General features: G+C 33.6%; 1 long non-coding RNA gene across 1 annotated transcript; it reads left to right on the top strand.

Moving 5' to 3' along the window:
* Window positions 1–919: 919 nt before the first annotated feature.
* On the top strand, window positions 920–5,880 carry LOC104539945. The gene is made up of 4 exons (XR_728125.1): window positions 920–1,008; window positions 2,740–2,911; window positions 5,096–5,191; window positions 5,723–5,880. It is a non-coding gene; the product is annotated as an uncharacterized LOC104539945 (long non-coding RNA).
* Window positions 5,881–6,090: the final 210 nt, after the last annotated feature.

Genomic DNA, 6,090 nt, shown 5'->3' with positions numbered 1-6,090 from the left:
ACCTACTGGGTAAATTAAATGATCCCATCAAACAGAAGCATCCAGAATTGGTGAATCGCAAAGGTGCTGAGTTTCTGCATGGTAACCCTTGACCATGTACAAGTTTGGTCACTTGTCAAAACTTGTTGCAGCTTGGATGGGATGTGTTACCACATCCACCATATTTGCCAGACCTGGCACCATCAAACTACCATGTGTTTCGTTCTTTACTAAATGCCTTGAATGATGAAATCTTCACTGCTGCTGATGATTTCAAATTGTGCTTGGAACTGTTTTTTGCTGTAAAAGATAAGAACTTTTTTGAGCGTGGAATCATGGAGTTGCCTGAAAGATGGCAAAAGGTAATTGAACAAAATGGACACTATATTGTTTAATATTAAAGTTTTTGTTTCCCACAAAAAAATTGCCTTTCATTTATCCAGAAAAAAAAGCAATGACTTTTTGGCCAACCAGGTATTTTGAGAGGCAACATTCAGAAAACAACAAATGAATTTACCAGTGTTTCCATTTTATTTCTATATTTCTTTTATAAATTGTTAGTAAAGCTGATATAGAAACCCTAGAGAGAATGGTAATGGGACATAAACTATCAATTTTTAGCTAGAATAATACAGAAAGCAAAAGAGAGTGTACCAAGTGATTTGAATAGCCAATATAAGCAGTATTTTTACTTCTCAAGTGATTAAGGAGGAAAAATAAACAATTCTAATAGTGGGAGAGAGAGATTTGTTGGGAGTCTTGTTGATACATGGAAAGTTCCTTACTGATATGTGTGAATCAATGAAAAGAGCTGCTCTCACTGAAAAGAACTTGTTGATATTGTTGAAATACATATTTAAAATTATTTGTATGTGTAGATTTAATAAGTTTTAAATTTATTGATTAGTATTTATTATTAATTATGGAATGCTTGTATTTTAGGTAAAATTTGGTAATACAACATTTAAGACAGATGTGTATCCCAAATCACTTAATCCTCAGTGGAATTCTGAGTGGTTCAAATTTGAAGTAAGTATTTTTTAAGAGTTTGCTGTATCTATATAGACACTCAGGTTTAGATGCCCTTAATGAAATAATGTCATTTCAGGCAGAAAATGAGTTTTGAGAAGTCAAGTATATTTCTGTTTAAATACACATGTAACCTTTTCAGCAAACTTAACTACAGTTAGACCTTTTTTGCTAAAAGTGCCTCATTGGCTTTTGAGGACTGTTTGTAATGAAGAAAGTTTGCCAGATTGGATCCAACTCTTGGTAGTAATGAAAAAGTCAAGACAAAGGTAAAAGTTGGGGGGGAAATAGCATTATGGATTATGCTTTGAGATACCAGTACAGGTATGCTTGCATTTTTTTTTTTTGCAGGGCTAGTTTTGAGTAAGGAAAGTTAATTGGGATTTGAAATGTTACTTTGGTTTGCAAAAATAATGCACTTGACAGAAAAGAAAATTGAGAACTCCTATGAGAAAATTACAAAATAAAGAGCTTGGGCAACAATTATTTTACATTTTCTTTTCCCATTTCCTTATGTAGTAATGAGGACACTCAACATTTTCCTGTAATTGCTCATTGCTTTCAGGGGTCAGGATCTGATTTGTTGATGTCCTTTGAAATTACACCCCGAACAAGTGTTTACATATTCTTCTATTGTTGTTAATGCATTTTTAATGCATTTTTAATTACTTTAAAAAATGTAGTGGTATTTAGGCTAAATTAATTGTTAAAACGTTTGAATATATAGTACTGGTTCATTTGTAGTGTCCTAAGATAATACCACAGTATAATCATGATTGTAAATGTAATGAGTGATGTAATAGCTGGTAATGTTAGAAATATTTTAGAGCAAATACAAATTAGTAAGGTTAGGAAGATTATTAATAAACACAGAATACTTGATTAAGAGCATCACTTAATCAGCAACCCATGTTGATTAAGAAAGTAGTACAATGGTGCTGAAATTCAGTTGGTCGTCTTTTTTATATTTTTCAATTCCTGAAGTTGTTTTTTGGAGGGAGGGGAAAGAGCTGATCTGTGTGAAAGGTTAACTCTATTCATACAGAAACAGGTTTTTTTGGCAATAACACAAGTCTCAAAATTCAGTCTTTCTGCATGAAAAAATGGATTTGGGAAAGAGAGGCAAACAGCAACCTTGAAAAAAAAATAAAAAAATAGAATTCCACATTTCAAAGAGTGGAAAAACACTAACTACTTAAGATATCGTAAGTGTGTGCATGTGTGTGTAGTTTGATTTTTTTTTTTTCTTTGCAAGACTAGATGTTATATTTCTGCAAACACTTACATGAATCGTCCTATTGCATTTAGCAAACCTTGGTTTGCGACGTTCAGCACAAGAAGTTGTAGAATGTCTATTTTTGTATGTCCTAAAAAATTGTTGCAATATCTGCAGGTGGATTATTGCATTTGTTTAGGAAAATGCATGTCTGAAATTACTGAATTTTGACAATGGGTTGTATAAACTCTCTTGTCTTCTTTTAAGTCACTGACCAGTTTGGAAGGGTGAGAGCACCTATAATCATAACTTCAGAGTGTAATACTCCTGTCTATGGAGGGTAAAATCAAAATAAGTGAATGCATTGTTTAGGTACAGGAAATTGAAATTATGTATTTATGTATGTCAAATCACTGTACATAACTGATGCTGCTCTTTTTTTGCATTTGTTTTTTAGCAGTCTTTCCCTGCAGTTTTTTTAAGTACTCAGATTCCATGTTAATATTTGTTTCTAGGTAGATGATGAAGAGCTGCAAGATGAGCCTCTTCAAATCACAGTTCTTGATCATGATACCTACAGTGCTAATGATGCCATTGGCAAAGTGTACATAGATATTGATCCTTTGCTCTATAGTGAAGCAGCTACAGTTATTTCAGGATGGTTTCCTATTTATGATACCATTCATGGTAAGATATGCTAATTTAAAAGTAAAAATATGTTAGATATATAGTCTGCTTCTTACAGTCTTCATTTCTGTAAAATGTCTTCAGAAATTTGTAACAGTTTTAGCCTCAAGAGCTGGAAAGCTAATTTTCTCGCACACTTTTCCTTATTTCTGGCATAATAGTTCAGACTAGTGCTTGGCAGAATGCCTCTCATAGAACTTGTGACAAGTGGAAGTAATTGTCACATGGTATTTAAAACAGTTATTGCAAAATTCAGATAGGGTTAAAAAAAAAGAACCCAAACATACTTTTGCTGAAGCCACTTGGGATATGGGAGGGATAGGATGTGATGTATCTTCAACATGTTGTACAGAATGAAATTCCTTTTCCCTGCAGAAACTACTCTCTGTGCTAGGTAGATTTCATCAGAATATCTTGAAGGTTTGAGAAAATTAAGTTAATAATATTTTTGCCTTTGATTTTAATGAAACACAACTTTTGTCCAAGAAGGTCATGGCCTGTTTACAGCAGTTAGCTTGCTTCTTGAATACCTTATTGCAGAACATCTATGTAGTTGTCATTACCACCTTTGTTCATTATCCAGGTTGAATTAAATGAATTAATTATGTTAAAAGCTAATTGTAAATCGTTGCTGGGAAATAATTAATGATATTTACAGGATGATCACAATAGCCGATGCAAAGTATTTTTTGCATTTAAAACAGTTATATTAAAGACTTTTTTTTGAGAAGTATTGCATGTATTTTTTTACATTTTGTTCACATTTTCCTATCATACATTTTCCTTTGAAGTTAATTAGGTAGACACTTGTCTCAGGATATGTACAACTTATATGTTAGGAAGACTTAAATTTCACTGTATTTTTCTAGATCTGTTATTATTTCACTGCTTTTTTTTCTATTTAAGTAAAATTAGAATTCATATATTTTCATGCTTGTAGCTGTAGATTCTAGTTATTTTGATCCATGGCACGGTTATTGGTACTTCCTTAAAAATAATCAATATAATGTTTATAAATTTTTATTAAATAATCATGTTAATGTGAAAAAAATCTATTTATGTAAATATATGAACCTGATGCACTTCTTGTTACAGTAACTGAAGGCTTCTTTATACTGGCATTTTGGAAGACGGATCTAGGTGACTTTATTGCAAAAACGTCAGAGTCAGCCTATGAATCTAGTGCTTTTGTTTGAGTGTCATATATGTATGTGATAAAGGCTTCTGAAGACACTAGAGATCAGACTTATCAAGAAGTTTAGTTCTCAGTATGTCAGAACATAATACGTGAAATAATTTTGTTACTGCATGGGGAAAAAGAAGGAAAGGCTCAGAATAGAAAAGTAGAAAAATCAAAAAGGAATGGCTGTGTGTTCAGGAAATACTCCATTATAAATAAGGTTTAATTGTGACCAAGAATTGAGCTGTATCTACAAAGTCTGTAATACCTTATTTTTAATATATTCTTATCACCAAAGGATATTACAAGCATTTACTTTGTGGTTCTAGAAAGAACCATAAGTTTTCTCTCTGCATTGAACTTCAGAGAGTAGCTCTACTGTTATTTCGAAACCATTTCAGGGAGAAAATGTAAAAGCTTTCTGGTATTGGTCAGAGCTTTTTGATGTGGACTGGATTTCAGTTTCAAGGCATCTATACTCAAAGTTACACTTTAGATCTTTTGTGCTAAGCATATGTTTGGATAGTCATGGTACTTTGACACTTACTTTATACCCTTCCTGCATTGATGGTACAGGGCAAAGGAGCAGAGAGAGCACTTGCTCACTGCAGCAGAAGCCACTGCAGTATTAGGAGGCTGATGGCTTCTCTTTGACCAATTCCACCTTTTTTCTAAAGGTCTGTTCGGTGCAGCAAGTATTTGAGAACTGTTGTTTGCATCGCTTCAGCCAGGGCAGAACTAGAAACTTCTTCTGAGAGGGTGTCTCTGTGTCAGACCTGAGAGGCAAGAAAGTCTCTTCCTGATCTTCTGGCCCAGACTAGAATTGACACATAAACTGACAGGTGAACTGAGCGGTTCTTGGAGGGTTAAAGTGCATTCTCTGCAGAAAAAATAATACATTGGTAATAGAAAGTCCATTCATTACTAATAATAGGGAATCATTAATAGGGCTACTTTAGTATTTGTTTCTGATAAAATTTCTAATTTTTTGTTTTCATTGGTAGGTATACGTGGGGAGATCAATGTGGTAGTGAAAGTAGACCTCTTCAATGATTTAAACAGATTTAGGCAGTCATCCTGTGGAGTCAAGTTTTTTTGCAGTAAGTAGTAGAAAAAGATTATTTGAACAGAAAACTCCCTCCCACCTCTCCTCGTTTCTTACCTGTTCTGTCAGTTTCCCTTTTTTCAACAGCTCTTTTCATAAGCCCCATTGAAGCCAGTAGCAAATGCAGAAATGATTAATGTTTATTTCCTTTTTAAAAAATATTTTTTTACTGTTTATATTTAAAAAGAATGTAAATAACTTTTTTCCCCTCTTTCTTAAGTTGCTTTTCAGTGCTTACACATATGGACATTGTATTGCTTTGGGTGCATACCCTGTTAGAGGCACAAAGTGAAAAGGTTTTACAGTGGTACAGGTTGTAAATGATACACTGGACAGTTATCTTATCAGTGCTCCAGAGTCTCCCAGAACAAAACTGCTTAGAGTATGTCCACATTTTAACAGAAAAACATGTGCATGACTTTCTGGAATTGTTCACATCACTTTTTGCATGTAATTGTATAGTTTTCTTGGAATTCTTGGCTCACGGAATGATTCTTTACATCTTTTATGTGTATTTTTTTAACAGCTACATCTATTCCCAAGTGTTACAGAGCAGTAATAATTCATGGATTTGTGGAAGAACTTGTAGTTAATGAAGACCCAGAATACCAGTGGATAGACCGAATTCGTACACCAAGGGCATCAAATGAGGCTAGACAAAGACTTATTTCACTCATGTCAGGTATTAAACATGTAGGCTGTATTGGTTATTGCTGCTTTTAAAAATACTCACCATTTAAATAAGTGACTTGCTTAAGACAAGATTGCATGTAACTTTTGGTATTAATTATGTTTATTTTTTCAATTAACAGTCTTCTGTTTCTGAAAGTTCTTTTGTCCAAACTGATGGGCAGTATGGCTGACTTCTTGCCGTCCTCCCTTTCTTGCCGTCCT

The sequence above is a fragment of the Mesitornis unicolor genome, unplaced genomic scaffold, assembly GCF_000695765.1.
Source record: "Mesitornis unicolor isolate BGI_N332 unplaced genomic scaffold, ASM69576v1 scaffold9344, whole genome shotgun sequence".
Taxonomy (NCBI): domain Eukaryota; kingdom Metazoa; phylum Chordata; class Aves; order Mesitornithiformes; family Mesitornithidae; genus Mesitornis; species Mesitornis unicolor.
Note: the sequence above shows the minus strand (reverse complement) of the source record. Positions and strands in the feature narration are given on the sequence as shown.